Genomic DNA, 23588 nt, shown 5'->3' with positions numbered 1-23588 from the left:
TTCAAGAATCTCTCACATTTAAAAAACAAAACAAACAAAAACTAACCTTTCCCCTTGAGAGGTTGTGGGAAGAGTAAGCTACTAACATCCTCACCTTAAATGTAGGGAGTCAAGAAATGCTGTGATTAGGGGCACCTGGGTGGCTCAGTGGGTTAACCTCTGCCTTTGGCTCAGGTCATGGTCTCAGGGTCCTGGGATCGAGCTGGCATTGGGCTCTCTGCTCTGTGGGGAGCCTGCTTATCCTCCTCTTTCTGCCTGCCTCTCTGCCTACTTGTGATCTCTCTCTCTGTCAAATAAATAAATACAATCTTAAAAAAAAAAAAAAGAAAGAAAGAAATGCTGTGATTAATGGAATGAAAAATAGAGCTTATGTAGGTTTTGTGGCTAGTGGATGGTGACACAACCACTTTGGATGACAAAGAAGAGAGAGGTATAAGTTAACTTAGCATAGCAGAAAGTTAGTAGATAATGTCTAAGGCTGATAAACCAAGAAACAGTCATTAGGAGGTTATTAGTGAAAGGAGGTTACCACAACACAGAAGCAGTTCAAAGTGTTTGCTTCTGGGCTAGCAAAGAGTTGCTCAGGGGACTGTTGCTTTTATTTATTTATTTATTTATTTAACCATCTGCATATATTTCTTTGATGACGGTTTAAAAACTTTTTTTGGGCGAGGGGCGCCTGAGTAACTCAGTCAGTTGAGTGTCTGTCTTTGGTGGGTCATGACCCCAGGGTCCTATGATAGAGTCCTACATCAGGTTCCCTGCTCAGTGGGGAGACTGCTTCTCCTTATATCTCTCTCTCTGCTCACGCTCTGCCTCTCTCAAATAAATAAAATAAATAAATAAGATCTAATAAATAAATCTAATAAATAAATAAATAATTTTTTTACCCTTTTTTTTCAATATGGTAGAGAGAGGCCTTAAAAAAAATCCTCCCTAACCTTACATCTCATGGTTTACCACTGTCTCTCCTCTTCCTGAAGATATATTCCTTTTTTTTTTTTTTTTTTTAAACTAGGCTCTATGCCCAATGTGGAGCCCAAGGTAGGGCTCAAATTCACCACAAGGAGCTCAAGACCTAAGCAGAGATCAAGAGTTGAACACTTAACCCACAGAGCCACCCACACACCCCAAGATACATTCCTTAATATATTATAATAGTAGTGGTAGCTAACATTTACTGAATTATTGTTGTGTCACGTGCTGTGCTCATTGCTTTACTTTCATCATCTCATTTAATCTTTACAGTGAATTTATTGCAAATAGATTTTTAAAAAATTATTTTTATTAACACATAATGTATTATTTGCCCCGGGGGTACACGTCTGTGAATCATCAGGCTTACACATTTCACAGCACTCAACATAGCCCATACCCTCCCCAATATCCATAACCCAACCACCCTATCCCTATTTCCCCACCCCTCAGCAATGCTCAGTTTGTTTTGGGAGATTAAGAGTCTCTTATGGTTTGTTTCCCTCACAATCCCATGCAAACAGATATTTTGAAGGAGTTTTCTTTTCTTTTCCTTTTTTAAAGTTTTATTCATTTAAGTAATCTCTACACCCAACATGAAGCTCAAACTTGAAGGAGTTTTCTAGGCTCACCATCTACATTTGCTTACCATCCAGTCTCCCCTCACCCCACTGCTGACTGGCTTAGATTGCTCTCAGAAAGTACACCCATAACCTCCCTACTGTTGAAACTAGTTATACTGTCAGCATCTTTACCTCTACTCCTATCTTCCCTTTGCTTATACAAATCTATACTTTTTCAGTTTTTCCTCCTGCTTCTCTGGCTTCTTCTCAGTCTCCTTGAAGGTGTTTCTTCTACTTAACTCCTAAATGTTTGTGTGTCTCAGTTCCTTCTTCAACCCACTTTTCCCCTCCTTTTATATCTTTTGGAGTATTCATATACCCCTACTGCTTAAGTTACCATTGATGAAACTCAAACCTCTGCTTCTATCCCGACAGTTCCTTCTCCTCAGCCACAAACCTGTAGACCACTGTCTATCAGACAGCCTGCTCTGGGTGTCCCACTGGCACCTCGCTTCCACATGTCTCCAAGTGAAAGGCATCAATATTCCTTCATACTTGCCCTTTCTTGTCTATCTCTCTGCCTACTTGTGATCTCTCTCTCTGTCAAATAAATAAATACAATCTTAAAAAAAAAAGAAAGAAAGAAATGCTGTGATTAATTAACTCTACCATCCACACAGTTGCCCACTTTATAACATGAATATTGATATATTCATAATATGAATATGATAACATTCATAACATGAATATTATTCTTGATTCTTTAGCTATTTTCCACATCTATTAACATCTAATCAACCGCCAAGTCCCTTGCAGTCTCCAACCTGGATTTCCTTCTACCCCTCCTTATCTAGGGGGCCATTACCTTAATTTGCACTGTCATCATCTCTTACCTGGACTGTGGCCTTGGCCTGCTAATGGGTTTCCCTGCTTTCTCTTCTTTAGTTCCCTCTAGAGTCCATTCTCTACCTTCTAGCCAGAGAGATTCTTTTTCATATGCAAATCTCATATGCAAATCTCCTCTGCTAAAAGGATCTAATGGTTTCCTGTACCCTCAACCTAGATTCCAGCTGGCCTTGCTTACCTCTGTCTCACGCTACCTCTGGTTTGGCTCCAGCCACCCTGAACTGTGTGCAGCCTTCCAACTCTCCCTGTTTCACGCATTTGTTCTCACTACAACCTCTGCCTGAGAGCATGCTTCCTAACCCAGTTCTCTTCCTTTGTGATTCTTACTAGTCTTTCTTGATTCAGCAGAGATATTTTCTCTTTGGTAGAGGCTTTTCTGACCCCAAAGCCCGAGTTAGGTTCCCCCCTGTGCATTCCCATTGGAACTTATCATAGCACTATCATATCATTGAATTTACCTGTATCTTCTCTGTCTCTCTCACTAAAGTGCAAACCGTTAGGGGGTAGATGGTATATTACCAGTCCTGGCAGAAAGCATCAATTCACTGATTGAGTTATGGGAGGTGGTCCTATGTATTAGAAAGAAAATGGAGTCCAGATTCAGATAGACCTAGATTTTGGTTTCTTCTTCTTCTGAGTCCTTTTTCCCTCCTAGATGTAAAATGTAGATCGCAGTTCCTTCCTCACAGAGTACTTGTGAAGATAAAATGAAGGACCTAGTACAAGATGTGGCCACAGGAGCTTGGAGTCAGTGTGTGTTCTCTTCCCCCACTGACAGCAACCTGGGAACCTGGTTTGAGGGGAATAAGCATGAATTCAGAGGTGGGTCATGCGGGAGGAGGGGCCAGAAAAGAGCAGTAGGTTGGGCTTGAAGCTGAAGTGGAAGCTGGGATAGGTTTGGGAGCTATCAGTTTAGGAGAACTGAGTTTAGGAGTAAATGAGATTGTGCCCAGGGAAGGTTCAGGCCTAGGGAGCAGTGAAGACGTTTGCCTTCGCAAAAGCAGGAGGAGGAGAAAGAGGAGTTGGAATAATCTGTAGGATGTTAGAGGAAAACCAGGATGAGGAGGAAGAAGTAACAGTGTCAGACACTGCAGAGGTTGAGGAGAAAGTGCCCCTTAGCATGAACTTAATGAGGTCATTGATGTCCTTGGAAAGACTGTTGATGACTGCTTTGTGTGGTTAATCATTTATTCTAGTTCAGAGTAGAAGGGGGAGGGGCATGTAGGACTTGGAGTTCCAGAGCAAAAGCCATCTGAATAGATAAGGGGAAGGGAAGAACCAAAGATAATAGTAGCAGCAAACAGTGTTCATAAATTAACCACAGGGCTGAGTTGGGGTGCATGCAAGTACCCAGATGCTGGGCCCTTCCCTACTTCTCACTGCCATCCTCACTAATTCCTGCCCCGCTTAAGAATACCAAGGAATAACCAGGCATAGGTGGCAGAGAGTGGTGGAAGCATATAGAAAGCATATACAGAGACTTAGTTTTCAAATAACTATCATTCATTCCTTTCTGTTTGGCAGGCATTGTGCTCAATGTCTTCTGCACATTCCCTCTCTTATTACTCACAACAATCCTTTAAAATACTGTCACCAGTTTGTTAATGAGAAAACTAAGGCTCAGAGAAGTAAATTAACCAGCTGGAAGTCAACCAGTCCATCTAGACCTGCAGAGTCCCATAACACTTTGCACTGATGGAATGTTCTCTATCTGTGCTAATAAGTTTGTCACTAGCCACACATGGCTAATGAGCAGTTGAAATGTGGCTACTGTGATTGAAAACTAAATTTTAAATTTTATTTAATTTTAAATTTAAAAACTGATACTTGATTCAGTTATTGGGAAATCTAAATACAGTGAGCATCTGAATTGTTATTACTATACATGTAATTAGCTTATTAATTTTTAATTGGCTACATGTTGAAATGACAATATTTTTCGTATGTTGGTTTAAGTAATTATATTTTTAAATTAATTTCACCTGTTTTTAGAAAACAAATTTTAATGTGGCTACTAGAAACATGTTTATTAAATGCGTGGCAGGTGTTGTATTTCTGTTGGACAGCCTTGTTCTAGAGGCAGGGTCCTGGCACTAACAGAAGCTCCCATTAAGTGGTGGGGTTAGAAGCCCTTCCCCGCCTCTTACTACTCTAAGCCTCTTCATTCTTTCTTCCCCTCCATCCTTCTTATTCTTCTTGCCCTTGATATACGGAAGGTATTAACTATCCAATTATACCCCTCAAGAGTGTTCAATTTTAAAATTTTAAAAAAGATTTTATTTATTTATTTGAGAGACATTGAGAGACAAAGAGCATAAGCATGAGGGGAGAGGTCAGACGCAGGCAGAGGGAGAAGCAGGCTTCCCGCTGAGCAGGGAGCCTGATATGATACTCGCTCCTAGGACACTGGGATCATGACCCAAGTGGAAGGCAGATGCTCAACTGACAGGCAGATGCCACCCAGGTGCCCTCAATGTCAACTTTTAACATAAAATAGGTGTAGGATACTCCTAAATACCAGAACATAAGCAATCACATATCATGGACGTCTGATTCCGATTAGATTATTCATTGGAAGCATACTAGACGATCTTTAGATAGTCTAAAGTTATCTTTAGATAGTCTAAGTTTAGAACAATCAAATCTAGAAGAGCTGGATACAGGTGGACCTCAAGCAACTGAATGCTGCATGCACTCTCTGTCTCTTGTCTTTGTACTTCTCTGTGTGTTGACTTCATTCTCACTCACTGTAGTCGGGCTTCTTCATGTGGCCAGAAACCAGTAATTGTGGAGTCTACCTCTTAGACCTTCCCTACTAGAGAGACTCTTCTCTCAGTTACAGTTAAAAAGAAAAGAAAGGGGAAAAAAGGGGCGCCTGGGTGGCTCAGTGGGTTAAAGCCTCTGCCTTCGGCTCAGGTCATGATCCCGGGGTCCTGGGATCGAGCCAGGCTTTGGGCTCTCTGTTCAGCGGGGAGCCTCCTTCCTCCTCTCTCTCTGCCTGCCTCTCTGCCTGCTTGTGATCTCTGTCTGTCAAGTAAATATATATATATATATATATATATATAGAGAGAGAGAGAGAGAGAGAGAGAGAGAGAAAGGTTAAAGAAAGGGAACCCCATAGTTGGGGTTGGAGTACAGAAGTCCCCAAATGTAAGAGAGCTGGGTACATGCTCAGTCATTGGCTGGGGCTGGCTGAAAAACATCCTGGTCTCAGCTCAAAAACCACAGCAGATCCCAAAGGTGCTGCAACCTGAAGCTGTCAGTTAATTGCTCCTCTCTCAACTGGTCACTAAGTTCTTTCTTGAAGGGGCATTTGAACAGCACACCCATCCGTGGTTGCCATAGCCCACCCCTGTGCCACACAGATTTACTTCTCTCCACAGATCCAGGGAGCAGGTGCTCCACTTGGAGCGGTCTGAGCTTTGGTTAACCACATCCTTCTTTGGCTGGGATGGCTGCACTTGTTCACCCAAGTTTGCAATTCAACAAAAAGCGCAAAGAGGCACCCATGTGGGCCACCTGAATTCTACACATATTTTTACCTGTCCCCACGTGTAATAGGAGCCCTGCCTCCACCTGCTGATCAGGAACAATGACCTCTGCTAAGATGGTGACTCTTCTTGCCTGCTGGGCCCTAGACACAGGAATCCAAGATGTCCAGGTAGCAGCCACAGCTTGTAGTTCATTTTGTCCAATGGCAAGAGTGCATCCCCGTATCAGGCTCTCCAACCCTGTAGAGCCCAGAGTTGCAGGGATGGGCAACATAAAATCTTCCAGTGGGTCACTGGAGAAATGGTAAGTGGAGTCCTTCCTGCTTCCACTTCTTGGTTCCTAGGCACCTATTTTCTTCTTCCCAGGAACACAGTGCCATATAGAAGCCTCTGATTCAGGGCATATACTGCATCCTGGAGGACTGCCCAATCATTAAGAGTCTTGTCTCCAAGGTAACATTTTAGTTATGCTTTCAGCAGGTCATCCTGTCACTCTACCAGGCCAGCAGCTTCTGGATGCTGCAGTGAATCCCAAGGTCATGGCCCCATATTCATACCTCCTGTGTTCGGAACAAGGTCCTCTTGTCAGATGCTGTCATGTGGGATTCCATGCCTGTGGATCACTGTGCAAAACCCTGGAAAGTGGTAACGGCTGAAGCTCTTGAGGACAGGAAAAGCAAATCCATATTTGAGTGTCTATCTTTGTGAGAATGAATCTCTGTGTCTTCTGGGGCCCAAGGGCCCCAATTAGTCTACTTATTACCAGTGGGTCTCCTCAAGGAATAGAGCCATATAATGGCCTGAATATTGGTCTCTCTTGCTGGCAGGGTAGATATTCAGAGGCAGTAATAATGAGGCCAGCTTTGATAAGTGGGAGTCCATGCTTTTAGCCTCATATGTAGCTTCTGTCTCTTCCACCGTGGCCATTCCACTCATGTCCCCATTGTGCCAGTTCCAAAGACAAAGTTTGACCCACAATTGAGCTGACCCATCTGTAAACCAAGGTTGGACTTTTCCCTTCTCCTTCAACTGATTATACTGGATGGCCCCTATGGCCACAGGTATGAGCTGAGGGAGGAACACTAGTACCCTCAACAGGTCCACTGTGTCCCAGTCAGTTTATGTGGGGATTTAAGGGTAATTATCAACCTGGCAGCCAGAAGAGGAGGTGGGCACAGTTCCTGGTGGGAAGGGGAGCATCTGTTGCCTTGAAGAGAGGCCTCTACAGTGTCTTCCTGCACAGGGAGGGGTTGGCCACATCCATCTGAGGTCCAAGGAAGACTGCAGAGCCACTATCTTTGAGGGTATCCACCCAGACGTTCCCAACCCATTTCAGGGTCCTAGGTTTTCTCAACCAGGGTATAACAGACCTGGTATGGCAGAGCATTCCACTGTTTGGGGGGCTTTTACCTGTCAAACCCTGAATTTGGTCCTGGGTGGTACTAGTTTTTCTACTTCATAAGCTATCAAAGAGGCCTGCTGGCTCTCATATTTAGCCATAACTGTCTGTTAACTGCCCTCGATTTCCACTTTTTCTTCTGTAGGCTGTCAATGCAACTATTTAACACCCAGCCAATTCCATTATCCTTCTGTGTAGTCTCTCCCTCCCTTGACCACCTGCATTTAAAAGGGTTTGAATTGGGGTGCCTGGGTGGCTCAATCAGTTAAGTGTCTGCCTTCAGCTCAGGTACCATCTGTGTTGATGGGTTCTCTGGGCAGCAGACATCAAGGCAGAATTAGAATTGCAAGAGATTTATTGCTGGTAACATCTATTAAAAGAGTAGACATGGTAAATCTTTAGACCATGATGTAGGTATGACACCTGGGAAAGGAGAGAGGAGAGAAAAGAGGACTGAGTAGGAAGAGCCTCAGACAGAGTAGGAAGAAGCTCTGAGAAAATCTTGGCCAGCTCACAGAGGGGACCCATGCTGGGCAGAAATATCCAGTCACTAGTATCTATACCATGCTCAGGCATTGACAGAGAGCTTCCTAGCAACAAAGTGGCCGTGGCATGTAGTAACTAGAAGAAGGCAGAAGAGGGCTTCTGGGGTTTTGGTAATTATCTGTTTCTTAGCCTACGTTTTATGTATGTATGTTCATTTTATAAAATTTTATCAAGCTTACTTTTATTTTTTCTTAAGATTTTATTTATTTATTTGAGAGAGAGAGAATATGAGAGGGGAGATGGTCAGAGAGAGAGGCAAACCCCCTGTGGAGCTGGGAGCCTGATGCAGGACTTGATCCCAAGACTCCAGGATCATGCATGACCTGAGCTGAAGGCAGTCCGCTCAACCAACTGAGCCATCCAGGCGCCCTCAAGCTTACTTTCATGAACTTTTATGTATACATGCTATCTTCCTATTTTTTAAAAAGTCATTTTTAAAATGACTTTAAAACCTGCCTTTTAAAAAAGCAGGTCTCTGCCTTTGGCCTCTAAATAGTCTTTTTTTTTTTTTTTAAAGGTTTTATTTATTTATTTGACACTCAGAAAGAGAAAAAGAGAGGGCACACACAAGCAGGGGGAGTGGCAGGCAGAGGGAGGGGGAGAAGCAGGCTCCCTGCTCAGACGCTTAACTGAATAAGCCACCCAGACAGCTCTTAAAGTGATCCATGTTTTTAAATAAGTAATCCATCACTCAAGGTTCACATTAAGCATCTACAAAGAGCAGAATTTGTACTAGGTCTTTACTGGGATTTTTTTAAGGAGCTTAAGGGAGTGTCTTACTTTGAGAGTTTATCTTCTTCTCAGAGAATAAGACACACAACAGAATTAGAGAATTAGTTTATAATCAACAGCCAGGTTACCTTTAGGGTAGGGAATTAAAGCTTATTTATCTGTGTACACCTAGAATCTTTAATGTCACCAGGAGTTTGATACTGGAGATTCTTCCACATTAGGCAAGGGAAAGAATGAATTAATAAATAATAAATAAATTAAAAAATGAAGACTGGATGAGTACAAGACATTTGAGACTAGGGAGTAATATGGATGGCTACAGAACTGGCAATATCACTTGTAATTAATGTTTCAGTTACAATCTACAAATTGACGAGTCTGAATCCTTACCTCTTTCATGAGTTTCAGACAAACATTTACAACAGCAAACTTTATGTTGACACATGGATGTTCCAAAGGCACCTGCAACAAAACACATTCCAAATAAAATTTTTGTAAAGATTTATTTATTTGAGAAAGAGAGAGAAAGAGCATGAGCAGTGGGAGGGGCAGTGAGAAAGGGAGAGACTCCCTGTTCAGCGCAGAGTCCAAAGCAGGCCTCCTGACCCTGAGATCATGACCTGAGCCAAAATCAAGAATCAGACGCTTAACCAATTGAGCCACCCAGGTGCCCAAAATACATGGAAAATTGAACTCATTTTTCTACTAACTTTATTCTCTTTCTCCTGCTGCTAATGCCACTCAGAACAGAAATCTCTTAGAAGTCTTTCTAGACTTCATCCTCTCCCTCAGTCTTCACATTCAATATGTTATTAAAATCTTGTTATTTCTATTTCTTCAACTGCTTTGGAATTTGATTCCTCCTCCCTCTGAGTTCCTTCCTTCTGGCCACTCTTCCTTGGCATTGTCAAACTGATTTTTCTAAAATGTAAATTTAACCGTGCTTCTGTTTTCCTTTATAACGTCACAAAGCTCCTCACTGCTAAAAGATAATCAACATCTTTTGATTGAAACATCTTCAATAATCTGGTCCTCTCTACATCGCTTACCTCTCTATAAAGCTGGAAGCTCCCAGTGATTTGGAGACTTATTCTCCTCATCTTTTTCATTCCAGTGCCTCACAGTTTGGGGAAACTAACAAAGTTTTCCTAAATGAACGAATGAGGAGATAAGACCTGAACTGGGCTTTGTAGATTAGGCTGCCTGGATAAAATATAGATGGAAAGACCTGGATCCCTCAAACAATTACTGGGCTACTGAGTTGAATTATTAGTAGAGATTCCTCATCATTAATTTTTGTATCTCCATGACCTGCCAAGTACTTGACACATAGGAGGTATTCAATACATATTGGATTAATTAATAAATTAGTGAATGGTATGTATTCAGCCACAAAACAATATTTCTTTCAGGAAAAGTAATGCTCCATCAATTACAGAGCAAATTATGTGAAGAAGAGATGAAAACTCCCGTAAGTCTTTGTGAAGAGGCTACAATGCTGGCCAGATGTCAGAGCAAACAGAACAGGCCTCAAGCCAATTTAATTGAGCAAGTAAATTTCTTATTGACCAGAATACGGACCTACTGTTAGACAGAAGTTGTCTTCCTAAGGTCAGCAGCTCCAGCATTAGTTTATTAACTGTAACCAGATCTGGCTACAGATGCTGCCAAAACAGGGATATCCCAAGGTGTTGTTACTGGATGCTAATTTTGGATAAATACCTCCTGGAGGCTTTAAGTCTTTCAAAATGAAGACTCTAATAAGTCATAACTATTATTGGAGTTTCTATTTCCGGGGAACAGTTAAACTCATATTTTTTATAGTTGGGATATGTAATAGACATGCTGACATTTTAATACTTATATTGAGGTTCAGAAGTCAAGTATATTACAAAGTCCTAGGAACTTATTTGCAAAGTAGTATGTTATGAAAAATGACCCTGGTGCAACACAGTCACTCCCTTTGGAGAACTCACAATTAAATTTAGTTAGTTAAAGCTTCTGCCAGCATGACTGTAGCCCAGAGAATAAGGATATCTCCAGTTGCCAGTTGCTTTTATCTGCTGCTTCTAATGCCTAATTTGAAGAAACTCCATTTTGCTGTAGGTTCAAGTCTCTGGGTCATCTCACTCCTGGACTTTTCTGCAACTGTTGGATTCTCTAGAGCTTTCAAGGAAACTCAGTTGTTCATGAAATAGAGCCTCTCACTCAAAACACAAAAGGGCAAGCTGGTAAAAGTATCAATGGTCAAGACTTCATAAAGCTTTTTTTTCTTGACAGGAAGAGTATTAATTGTCCTTATCAACTAGATGAGGAGACTAAACCTTAATAATAACCTTGACTAGTCTTCCCTCATTATGCTGGACTGCAGCGAAATGCTTTCTATTCTCATGCCACATGAAGTGGATTTTCCTGCTTCCAGTTTAACTGGCTAGAACCTTCAACAAATAATGCTTACATTTTAAAATGAGATGGTTTTCTTTGACCCTCTGGGACAGAGAATGGATACATGACAAGGATGGAGGCCAACTTACTCATCCTAGACACTAGGAGGCTTTGAGCTCTAGGGAAAGATTTCCCCAGAGATGAAAGGTTGTCATTTACAATTCTCTAAAAAATTAATAAGGCAATTTTATTTTTAATACTTCTGGAATCTCAGTGTAGGGACTTTTATAGCCCTGAGCTATGTGTTTAAATGCACTTCAAAATGTCAAAGTGGGCCTCTATACATCACCTCTTCCTGCTGTTTCCAAATATGGTTTCTTTCTTAATTATCTGCAGACTTATAACTTCATTTGAAAACAACTTGAAATGCTCCTGATCAGTTGTAAGCAAAGCTGGTCTCACTTACTGCCTTCTGAAAGTTGGGAGCAAATGCAGCCTGGCTGGAGTATGTAACCTATGAATATTCATGAAGGGCAGGATTGCTTAGTGGTTAAGAGCACCAGGTCTGGAATCTAATAACCTGGGTTTGAGCCCTGGGTCTGTTACTCACTAGCTACAACACTTGTGCAAGTTCCTTAAATTCCCATCAACGAAAAGGGAACAGTAATAGTACCTACTGAAAATTAACATAGTGCCTGGCACAGTCGTAGGTGCTCGGTAAATTTTTTTTTTTTTTAAAGATTTTATTTATTTGACAGACAGAGATCACAGGCAGAGAGGCAGGCAGAGAGAGAGGGGGAAGCAGGCTCCCTGCTGAGCAGAGAGCCTGATGCGGGGCTCCATCCTAGGACCCTGGGATCATGACCTGAGCCGAAGGCAGAGGCTTTAACCCACTGAGCCACCCAGGTGCCCCGGTGCTCGGTAAATCTTATTAGCAAAAAGAAAATAAGCATCAGCATATTGTATCATTGTATCAACGAGACTTTGTACTAGGTCCTGAGGATACAACAATGTGTAAGATATGGGTTGCATCCTTCCCAGGCATGGATATGGAGAGAAGGGATATATACAAACATATGTTTATTAGACAGATAAGATAAGTCAAGGTGTTACAGCTATGAGTGAGTAAAAGGAAGATCTGTCCAGGAAGAAAGACAGGTGGCTTGGCCTTCGTGGAAGGGCATGATCCAGATATGCTGACTACAAGGCTGGGGGCATCCTCAAATCTGTCACAGTTGCATAAATTACTCTTCTTGTCAACCTCACTGAGCATCTCAGGTACCTCAATGACTAAGAATTCATGGGGCAGGAAGGTAGGAGGATTTAAAAGGTTATTGGCTTTTTTTGAATGTTTTCGGTTTGGTCATTTGAAAACAAAGATTTGTTGCTAGTTTAAAAATACTTCTTTTCCTTAATAAATGAAACATTTTTAAAATCCAGAACAGAAATAATTCTCTGCCACAATAAAATAAAAAATTACATATGTACCATATGTACTTAGGTTTCTTTGGAGGTAACATAAACAGATATGATCCTTGGCCCTGAGGTACAGTCAAAACTCTGAATCATCCAAGTTTATATATAATTTAATAAATCATGCTTAGAGAAAGGTGTGTGGTCCAATTCACTCCAGGGGAAATATGTGAGCTTGACTAGGGTGGTGGCAATGAAAAGGGGAAGTGTAGAGATTCAAGATCTTTATAGACAACCAATTTTAGACATGACATATTGTAAGGAGAACAAGGTAGCAGATAGCAGTCTTTTTCCAAAAGACTCTTCTCTAGAGACAATAAAGGTATCTGGTACTCTATTGTAACCAGAAACTTTATAAAAAGATAGTAAAATAGGATACCTGGGTGGCTCAGTGGGTTAAGCCTCTGCCTTCTGCTCAGGTCATGATCTCAGGGTCCTGGGATTGAGTCCTGCATCGGGCTCTCTGCTCAGCAGAGAGCCTGCTTCCCTCTCTCTCTTTCCCTGCCTGCCTCTCTGCCTACTTGTGATCTCTCTCTGTCAAATAAATAAATATAATCTTAAAAAAAAGAAAAAGTAATTAATAAAAAATGTTTTTTTTTAAAAAGATAGTAAAATAATATCCAAACACTGACATCTTAGGGAAGGGACTATTGGAATGTCTCTCTTGGTACCCTACTCTTTCATTCTTTAATTCATTAAAAATGTATTGTGTTTCCTGCTATGTGCCACGTAGTATGTGTTAGGTAATGCATATGTGGTTGTGAACAAAATAGATATGTTTCCTTCTCTCATGGAGCTGGAAGAAGATGATGATAAACAGGTAGGCAAATAAATCACCATGTAACTATATATTCACCCATTTATGCATACAGGAACTAATTATTGAGCACATATTATGTGTTGGGGAACATTTTGCATTCTCAGGATACAACGATGAGCAAAAGTAGATCATCCCTGTCTTCATGGAGCCTACATTCTGAGGGAGGCAGCTTACTCAAAGAGTCACACTAAAAAAGGTGAGGTTGTAACTAGGTAAGAGCTATGAAGGAATATACAATGGGGAAATATGACCTCACAAGGAGGTCAGAGGAAGCTCCCTGTGCAAGCAAAGAATGGATGGAGAACTGAAGGATTAAGGAAGACTAAGCTGGCAAAAGGAAGGAGAGGAGAACATTTGCAACAGAGGGAAGAGCATGTAAATAAGGCCATGGTCTGTCTCAGAGGCTGAGAGACTGAGTGTGGTAGGAAGAGGAAGAGGAATTCACAAAGGAAACAGAGAGGGAGCAGCTCCAAGTGAAGGAACAAACTCAGAGAGTATTGGTCATGGAAGCTATGGGAAGACAGTGTTTCCAAAAAGGAGGCCATGGACAAGAGTCAAATGATGCTGAGAGGTTAAGAAATATGAGAACTGAAAATATCCCCTGGATTTCACAACATGCAGGTCATTGGTGAGGCCAGTGGAATGATGGGCCAGAAGCCAGAATGGAATGATTTGAGAATAAGGAGAAGGTGAGGAAATGTAGGGAGAATTGTAGATTAAGAATTGCATTTGGTCACATGTAATGGATCCTGATGACAGTAGCTTAACTAAATAGGGTTCTTTTCCTCACATAACAAGAATGATGGAGGGAGACAGTTAAGACTGGGGCAGTGATTCCATGATGTCACCAATGTCCTAGAGTACTTCTTTATGCTCTGTCATCCTTAGTATGTGGCTTTTTTCCCATTGTGCATGCAAGATGGCTGCTAACTCTCAAGCCAGTGTTTCAGATAGACAGAAGAAACAAACATCAAGGAGAAAGGTCTGGTACCTAATACCAGGAAAACAAACATTTTATGCAAATCCTCAGCTGACTTCAATTTACTTATCATTGGCCAGAACTGTGTCATATGGCTACTCCTAGTGATAAGGGCAGCTGGGAAATGTAGCTCTTTAGTTTGACTTATTATCATTCTTAACAGAATCAGTTTCTGTAGAAAGGAGGGGAGATGGATATTAAGAAGGCACCCATAGCAGCTACACAGCATGTACAAATCATATGTTGAAAAAGTGTGTCCACAAGGGAAGGAGATTATACAATGACAGTTGGAAGGGGAATATGGGATTGAGTGACCTTTTAAAAAATTGGGGATGACCTGAATGTATTTAAAACTTGATAAGAAGGGTCTAATCAGGAGAAAGAAAGGTTGAACATACAAGAAAAGAAAAGGATAACTGAGAGTGTAATCTTCCTTAGAGGAAGGGAATGGAATCTAAACAGAAGAGGGATTAACTTTAAAGAGCAATAATAATAGACTCTCTGTTGTAACAACAGGAAGGAGGGAAGTAGTCTTATGTTTTATATTGAGAAAATGGGGCTTCTATTTCCTCTGTTGTGTAGGGGTAGGTTTGCTATTCCAATGATAGAAGGGGGTGACCAGAACTTTGAGAAGTTTGAGACATTGAAGGCTGAAATCACCATTGTGGGGCAAAACTTACTCAAATATAAATGGCACAGATTTTTTTGCAATGGGTTTGCCACCAGAACACAGGTGTCATGAAAACCACTGCTCAATCTAAACCAAAATGGGAAGGGAAAAGTCTCACATCAACATGGTCATCATTGGACACGTAAATTAGGGCATGTCTACCACTACTGGTCATCTGATCTACAAATGTGGTGGGATTGACAAAAGAACTACTGAAAAACTTGAGAAGGAGTATGCTGAGATGGGCAAGGGCTCCTTGAAATATGCTTGCTTCTAGAATAAACTGAAAGATGAACGTGAACGTGGTATCACCACTGATATTTCCTTGTAGAAATATGAGACCAGCAAGTATTATTTGACCATCACTGATGCCCTAGGCTACAGAGACTTTATCAAAAACATGATATTAGGCATATCTCAGGGTGACTGTGTTGTCCTGATTATTGCTGCTGGTATTTGTGAATTTGAAGAAGGTAGCTCCAAGAATGGGCAGACCCATGAGCATGACCTTCTGACTTACACACTGGGTGTAAAACAACTAATTGTTGGTGTTAACAAAATGGATTCCATTGAGTGACCCTACAGCCAGAAGAGATACGAGGAAATCTTTAAGGAAGCCAGCACCTTCATTAAGAAAATTGGCTATAACCCTGATGCAGTAGCATTTGTGCCAATTCCTGGTTAGAATGGTGACAACATGCTGGAGCCAAGTGCTAAGATGCCTTGGTTAAAAGTATGGAAAGTCACCAGTAAATGGGAATGGCAGTGGAACCACACTGCTTCAAGCTCTGGACTGCATTCTGCCTCCAACTTGTCCAACTGACAAGCCCTTGCATCTGCCTCTCCAGGACATCTACAAAGTTGGTGGTATTGGTACTGTGCCTGTGGTTCGAGTAGAGACTGGTATTCTTAAACCTGGCAATGGTGGTCACCTTTGCACCAGTCAATGTTACAGTAAAGTCTGTTGAAATGTATAATGAAGCTTTGAGTGAGGCTCTTCCTGTGAACAAAATGGGCTCCAATGTCAAGAATATATCTGTCAAAGATGTTCATCATGGCAATGTGGCTGGTGACAGCAAAAATGACCCACCCATTGAAGCAGCTGGCTTCATGGCTCAGGTGATTATCCTGAACCATCCAGGCCAAATCAGTGCTGGATAAGTACCTGTGCTGAATTGTGACACAGCTCACACTGCTTGCAAGTTTGCTGAACTGAAGGAGAAAATAGATCGTCGTTCTGGAAAAAAGCTGGAAGACGGTCCCAAGTTCTTGAAATCTGGTGACGCTGCCTTTGCTGATATGGTTCCTGGCAAGCCTATGTGTGTTGAGAACTTCTCTGACTATCCTCCTCTGGGCCATTTTGCTGTTCGTGACATGAGACAGATAGATGCTTGCTGTGCGTGTCATCAAAGCAGTGGACAAGAAAGTAGCTGGAGCTGGCAAGGTCACCAAGTCTGCCCAGAAAGCTCAGAAGGCTAAATGAGTATTATCCCCAATACCTGCCACCCCGGTCTTACTTGGTGATGGAAGAACAGTCTCAGAACTGTTTGCGTCAACTGGCCATTTATGTTTAATAGTAAAGACTGGTTAATGATAAAAATGCATTGTAAAACCTTGAGAAGGAAAGGAGAATGTTTTGTGGACCATTTGTGTGTGTGCATGTGTGTGTGTGTGTGTGTGTGTGTGTGAGTTTTAAGTTATTAGTTTTTAAAATCAGTGCTTTTTAATGGAAACAACCTGACCAAAAATCTGTCACAGAAGCCTGGGTGGTTCAGTTGATGAAGTGTCTGCCTTTGGCTTGAGTCATGATCCCAGGGTCCTGGGATCAAGTCCTGCACTGTGCTCCCCGCTCAGCGGGGAGCCTGCTTTTCCCCATGCCTGCTGCCCCCCTGCTTGTGCTTGCTCTCTCTCCAAGTAAATTAATAAAGTCTTTAAAAAATGAAGTTTGAGACCCATTAGAACAAAAGTTTAATGAGGAAAAAAATATATATAAAGGGCACAAATAAATGGTTATCAAGGACTGCTGTTCTCATGTGCCTTCCCAGGAATATACCAGAGAAGGAGATTTAAAAATCAAAATGACAAGAAAGACATCAAGATAAGGTCTAGTGCTAAGTATTAGATACACAATTACTTATAGAATTACTTGCACTCATGCCCATACCAGCTGAATATCCTCCCATTCCCATCATTAACATGAACGTCATTAATTCAACAAATACTTAGTGACTGTCTTCTATAGGACAGGTACTTATTCATGTCTTGCAGCATGCTAGGAGGGTTGAAGTGGGTGGGAAACAGGCAGCAGTACGAAAGCAACTGATTGAAAAGGTGGAGCCTCTCTTAGCTAGAGAGGTGTATAAAGCCTTAACATCTAAGCCCAGGGAGAGCAGCTAAACCGCATCCAGACAATGGCATGCAAGAGGTGATCTGATCTGAAGGGTAAGATAGTAGTGGTGACATCTGGCTTTGGGAACTCTGGGCAATTGTCATGGCACCAGGGGCAGACCTGGACCCAGATCAGTTGGAATTGAGGGTGCCTAGAAGATCAATCCAGCTGTGGAGATGGCAAGTGCAAAATTAGAGGGTAGAACAGGTTTTAGGAGCCCTGCTTCCTACTTGGCTGATTCCTCAAAATGCAAGCCTCAGGAAGCTGCGGCACCTAGATGTTAAGATATCCAAAAGTGCAGATGCCTGATAGGCTGACACAAAGAAACTGCATTTGAATAATGCTGCTCCTGTCAAGAGCTAGGCTGTCCTGCCTACATGGTCTGTCTTAGAACGCCTAGAGCAATCGAAAAATATTTCTATTTGTATATTCCACTTACCACTGTGGATATTTCTACATTCTACTTACCACTATGGAGAGAATATATCATAGTCAATGGGGCAGATAATAATAACAACCACCATTTATTGTACATACTATATGCCAGACACTGTTCTAGTTACTTAATGAGCTATATCTCAATTTTTCCTTACAACAACCCTCTCAGTTAGCTATTATTGCTTAGAAAAGAGGAAACTGAGCCTGGTCTAATAAATTTAAATGAATTTGCCCATGATCACATGGCTATAAGTGGCCAAGCCAGGATTCTAGCCCAAGTGTGACTCCAGACCTATCATTATGCCATACCCATTTTATCATACTGTTCCAGTACCGTGTTGAACCCTTATTATGTGTCATTTAAATAATGATTAGATTGGTCTGTTTCTTTAATAAGCAAAACTGGGATCACAGCCCATCTCTTAGGATGTGTTGCTAAAATGACAAGACCATGCTGCCCTCTATCTATCAGCTTCAGTGACATTGGTCACTGGTAATTTTCAAAATAAATAATATCTGACATTTATACTGTGACATACATTTTATAAAAATATTTTACTCAAACTTGCCACATATATTATGTGCACTGAAGCCCACACATATACACACAAAAATCAATGCAAAATTTTAATGACTTGAATTTGATTTGTGGTAAAGGCCACTTAAACTCATTGTAGTATTTGCTTTTTCTAGAACCTATCACTTAAAACTTTATTTTTACTTCCACAGAAGTAAAAAAGTGATTTAGGTTTTTCCACACTTTTGTTGTTTGCTTATCACTTCTTTAATGGAAAATTTCAAAGATACACAAAAGTAGAGAGAATTAAACCTCTGAGTATCATTCAGCCTCAACAATAATCATTTCCCAATAAGTTTGATGACATGACTTCTGATAGAGTTATCTTTTAAATCCTTTCTGATATAATTACCACTTTATTCAGATATTATCTTGGTCTTTCCATAACATGGGCACAGTTATTGCCTTATACTAATTAACCATGACTAGTGCAGGGGACATTTGATATACTAATAAATGCTACTGTTTAAGTTAGCTTACTAGAGCCCACAAGGTATTTCTGTTTTACCTGGAAATATGACTATTATGAGTTAGGTTTTGCCTTAGCGTGGGTTTGAAAATGAATCCTTATGGAATCTGTTGCCCCCATTGGATTGGTCTATGTTTAACCACACTGACGATCCAGTTTTAATCCACTTTCTGTTAACCCTGAAACAGAGAAGAAATTTACTCTCCGCAAAGATAATCAGAACAGAAAATGTAGCTGCTGGAATTATGGCAGTGTGCATAATAATATATTTTATAGCTATTTATAGTGGGTCCATTTAAAGAGTTATCTGATGCTTGGGTTTTTTTTTTTTTTAAGATTTATTTATTTGAGAGAGAGAAAGAGATAGAGAGAGCAAGCACACAGAGGGATAGGGAGAAGCAGACTCCCCACTGAGCAGGGAACCCAACGCAAGGCTCAATCCTAGGACCATGACCGGAGCCAAAGGCAGATGCTTAACCAACTGAGCCTCCCAGGTGCTCCAAGTTATCTGATGCATATGATCGCACATGTTCGATGCCAGTGTGGGCCAGGTGACTTTCCTGGTTCTGATCCTTAGCCAGGATCTTCACAACATGACAAAGTGGATCAGGTAGAAGAGCACAATATTTCAACCCAAATCCATCCTGCTACTGGATAAAACAAGTAAAAACAGGAACAACAAAACTATACTCAATTCTTTGAATTCTTTTTTCTTTTTTAAAATTTTATTTATTTATTTGACACAGAGAGAGAGACCACAAGTAGGCAGAGAGGCAGGCAGAGAGAGGGGGGGAAACAGGCTCACTGCTGAGCAGAGAGCTGGATGCTAGGCTCGATCCCCAGGACCCTGAGATCATGGACCTGAGCCAAAGGCAGAGGCTTAACCCACTGAGCCACCCAGGCGCCCCTCTTTGCATTCTTGAGAGTGCAATCATAAAACTGTATTTTTCTATAAATATAATAGCCGTACTTTTTATATTTTTAATTTATTTTTTTTCTTCTCAGTTATATTGGTAGATATCAAATCCCTAATAATCTGCAATTGGTTTAATAAGACCTGATAATACCATTTGCTCCCACCCTTCTTTCTTTCTTTTACGGTCACTTATTATATAGTAATTGTAATTTTATAGATTCAGATTTCCAAATTGTATTTCAAACTAGTTGGTGAATTATTTGTTTTAACTCTTCCAGTTATATAATTAAGAATTTTATCTATTTACTTATTTTAAAAGATTTTATTTTTAAGTAATCTCTACACCCAGGATGGCTGGGTGGCTCAGTCGGTTAAGCATCTGCCTTCAACTCAGGTCAGGATTCCAGGGCCCTGGGATCCAGTCTCACACCAGGCTCCCTGCTCAGCAGGGAGCCTTCTTCTCCCTCTGCCTGCCCCTCCCCCTGTGTGCACGCATGCATGCTCTCTCTCTCTCTTTCTAATAAATAAATAAAATCTTAAAAAAAAAAAACAACTAATCTCTACATCCAACATGGGGCTCAAACTCACATCCCTGAGATTAAGAGTCGCATGCTCTACCGACTGAGCCAGCCAGGTGCCCCTATAATTACCATTTTAAATTATTATAATTGCTTCTTTAAGATATTTGAATCTTGACAGGTAGTCACCCTTCTAATCAAAGTACTGTTTAATATTTTGATATTTTTTAATTAAATAAAAATAACTATCTCCTATTTACAAGAGACACACTTAAAACAACCTGTCAAAGGAAAAAAATAAAGGAATGGAAAAAGTTTTACTAGAAATATGCTAATGAAAAGGCGGGTATAGCATTTCTATAATCATTTTTCTACTTGGATATTATTCTCAATAGCACAATATTTTAATATATAACTGTTCTGTGTACTAAGTAAGCAGTCTGAAGAAAAATAGGTAATAGTGATAACTTCCTAATCCCATTGTATCATCCTTGCCTACCTCCACTCCATTGCCTATAGAATCCTCCACAAATCTGTAGATACAACCCTTAAGGCCACTCCTTCAGAATCTAGCACTGAATAAAACCAACAGTGCTTTTTTTTTTTTTTTACTTAAGATTTATTTCAGACAGAGGGAGAGAAAGAGAGAGCAAGTGAGCACAAGCAGTGGGGAAGGCCGGAGGGAAAGGGAGAAGCAGACTCCTTGCTGAGTAAGGGGCCTGACATGGGATTTGATCCTAGGACCCTGAGATCATGACCTGAGCTGAAGGCTGAGCCACCCAGCTCCCCAACTATACTTATAACTGGAGCTCAACCAACTTTAAAGTCAACAACCTTGATTGTCCCCCAAGCCCAGTGAGATCTCTGCTCTAAACAGGCCCCTTGCAAACCTGTCCATATCAGATTCCATTAGAGGCCCAAGCTCAGGCTGAATCTGGACCCAATGAGAGAATTCCCGGGGTCCTAAGTCTCCAACCAATTATGTAAAGACCTCCAGGCCTTGACTTCCAACCATACCACAAGGGCTCTGAGCTTAAGGGCTGGCCTAACTGTGGTAGTCTTCCTCCTCTTCTTCTCTTCAACCCCAAATAATTAAATTTATGTCCCCAGGCTTATTCCCCCCAAATACATATTATGCTGATGTTATATATATATTTTTTAGGATTTTTTAAAATTTATTTATTTGTCAGAGTGGGGAGCCTGAGTGGCTCAGTTGGTGACGTGTCTGCCTTCAGCTCAGGTTATGATCCCAGGTTATGATCCCAGATCATGATCTCAGGATCCTGGGACGGAGTCCTGCATTGGGCTTCCTGCTCACCGGCGAGTCGGCTTCTCCCTTCCCCCACCCGCCTGCTCATGATCTCTCTCTCTTTCAAATAATAAATAAGTAATCTTAAAAAAAAAAAAAAAAGAAAGAAAGAAAATTTATTTATTTGTGAGAGAGCACAAGCAAGGGGAGTGACAGACAGAGGGAGAAGCAGGCTCTTGGCTGAGCAAGGAGCCCTAAGCAGGACTTGATCCCAGGACCCTGGGATTATGACCTGAGCTAAAGGGAGACACTTAACCAAGTGAGCCACCCAGGTGACTCACTGATGTTACATTCTTATTCTGTTCTAGGCACTCGGGTCACCATTCCTAGTTTGTGATTTGTTTTCAGTTTTGACCGTGATCCACAGTAAACAAAACAAAACAAACAAAATTATATTGTGACTGGTTGCATACAAAAGTTTTCTCTAAACTAGTCTCTTACCATGTGGCAATACAATCTGAATTTTCTTCTTTATTCTAGTGAAAAAATTCAGCCACTAAATTGATTTCACTAACCACTAATAGGTCAAGACCCTCAGTTTGAAAACCCTTGATCTAAAGGGCCCCCCATTTTTTTAAAATAAAATAAAATAAAGTAAAAGGGGCACCTGGGTGGCTCAGTCAGTTAAACGTCTGCCTTTAGCTTAGATCATGATTCCAGGGTCCTGGGATTGAGCCCTGTGTCAGGCTCCCTGGGGAGCCCGCTTCTCCCTCTCCTTCTGCCTGCCACTCCCCCTGCTTGTACTCTCTCTCAAATAAATAAAATCTTTAAAATAAAAGTAAATGGCCCCCCAAGACTCTTTTGGCATTTGTTTATCAGAACCAGGTCAGATAACATGAGGGAATATTTAAAACAACCACTACCTAATTTCTTGTATTTTCTAAGGAAGAATTCTTTTCCATAGGACAATAATCTCTCTAGGATATAAAAGAGGTACTTTTAGTTGTTGGAATTGGTAGAGATTCTTTAAAGCCTTCTAGAAAATTTTCACAATCTGAAATCTTATTAAAGAACAGAAGATTGAGGGGTGCCTGGGTGGCTCAGTTATTAAGCATCTGCCTTTGGCTCAGGTCATGATCTCCAGGTCCTGGGATCGGGTGCATCTGGTCCCTGCTCAGTGGGGAACCCACTTCTCCCTCTCTTTCTGCCTCTCCCTTCCACCTGTGCTCTCTCTCTAATGAATAAGTAAAATCTTTAAAAAAAAAAAAAAAAAAAGAACATAGGATTGTGAGTTAGGAAACCTGAGTCCTTATCTCACCCTGCCACTGAATGTTAGGAAGTAAATCACACTCAGCCTCTCTGAACCAGAGGGTCTTGATCATGTAAATCGAATGATATGTAAACCCTACAAATTTAATGATTCATTCACTCATTCATTTGCTCATTCGTTTGACAAATGCCTCCTTAAATATGTGCCAGACAGGTTTCTCACTGCTCATCTGACAGTTTAAACTGGGAGGGCCAATGTTACAAATTCATCACACATCACATATGATCATATGCCAGGGTTCTTTCTCATCAAATTTATGCTTCATCAGGCACCACCAGGGGAATGAGCTGCTTCTTATAAGCACATTGCTCAGAAAAATGATGCTCATTTATATAAACCACTTAATAAAAATCTCTCTAAAATGTATTAGAGATTATACTGTACTTAACTTCATTAACGGTTTAATCAGTTAATTCTAATAGTAAGGAGCTTAATTTTAAGATTTATGAATTCTTATACTAGTTTAAGATGTCAAAAATATAATTTTCATTCTAATTCCATTTTCTTTGGTTCCCTCGCTGCTAGTTAACTCTTTTAGTTTAAATGTTACAATACCAGGTGAGTTGGCACCATCAGTGATTAGAGTATTACTAAAAGCTATTCTTATACCAACATAGATAGCAACTGTTTGTACACAAGTGATTGTGAACTACATAAAATATCACACAAAACCCAATCTAAATGTATCCCCAAATCTCCAGTTCAGTATTAGAATGTCCACAGCAAATTCCAATGCCCTCTGATGTAAGGGAAAGTGTGATGG

General features: G+C 40.9%; 1 long non-coding RNA gene across 1 annotated transcript in view; it reads right to left on the bottom strand.

The window, feature by feature from the left end:
* Nucleotides 1-3145: 3145 nt before the first annotated feature.
* LOC116877228 overlaps nt 3146-23588 on the bottom strand; it is a 43616-nt gene continuing 23173 nt past the window's right edge. Inside the window, exons 3-4 of the long non-coding RNA XR_004384584.1 lie at nt 9003-9074; nt 3146-3234 (exon numbers count right to left, since the gene is read on the bottom strand). This is a non-coding gene — a long non-coding RNA (uncharacterized LOC116877228). The remainder of the gene's footprint in view (nt 3235-9002; nt 9075-23588) is intronic.

The sequence above is a fragment of the Lontra canadensis genome, unplaced genomic scaffold, assembly GCF_010015895.1.
Source record: "Lontra canadensis isolate GAN:19392208 unplaced genomic scaffold, GSC_riverotter_1.0 scaffold50, whole genome shotgun sequence".
Lineage (NCBI taxonomy): Eukaryota > Metazoa > Chordata > Mammalia > Carnivora > Mustelidae > Lontra > Lontra canadensis.
This window is presented reverse-complemented; position numbering and strand designations above follow the sequence as displayed.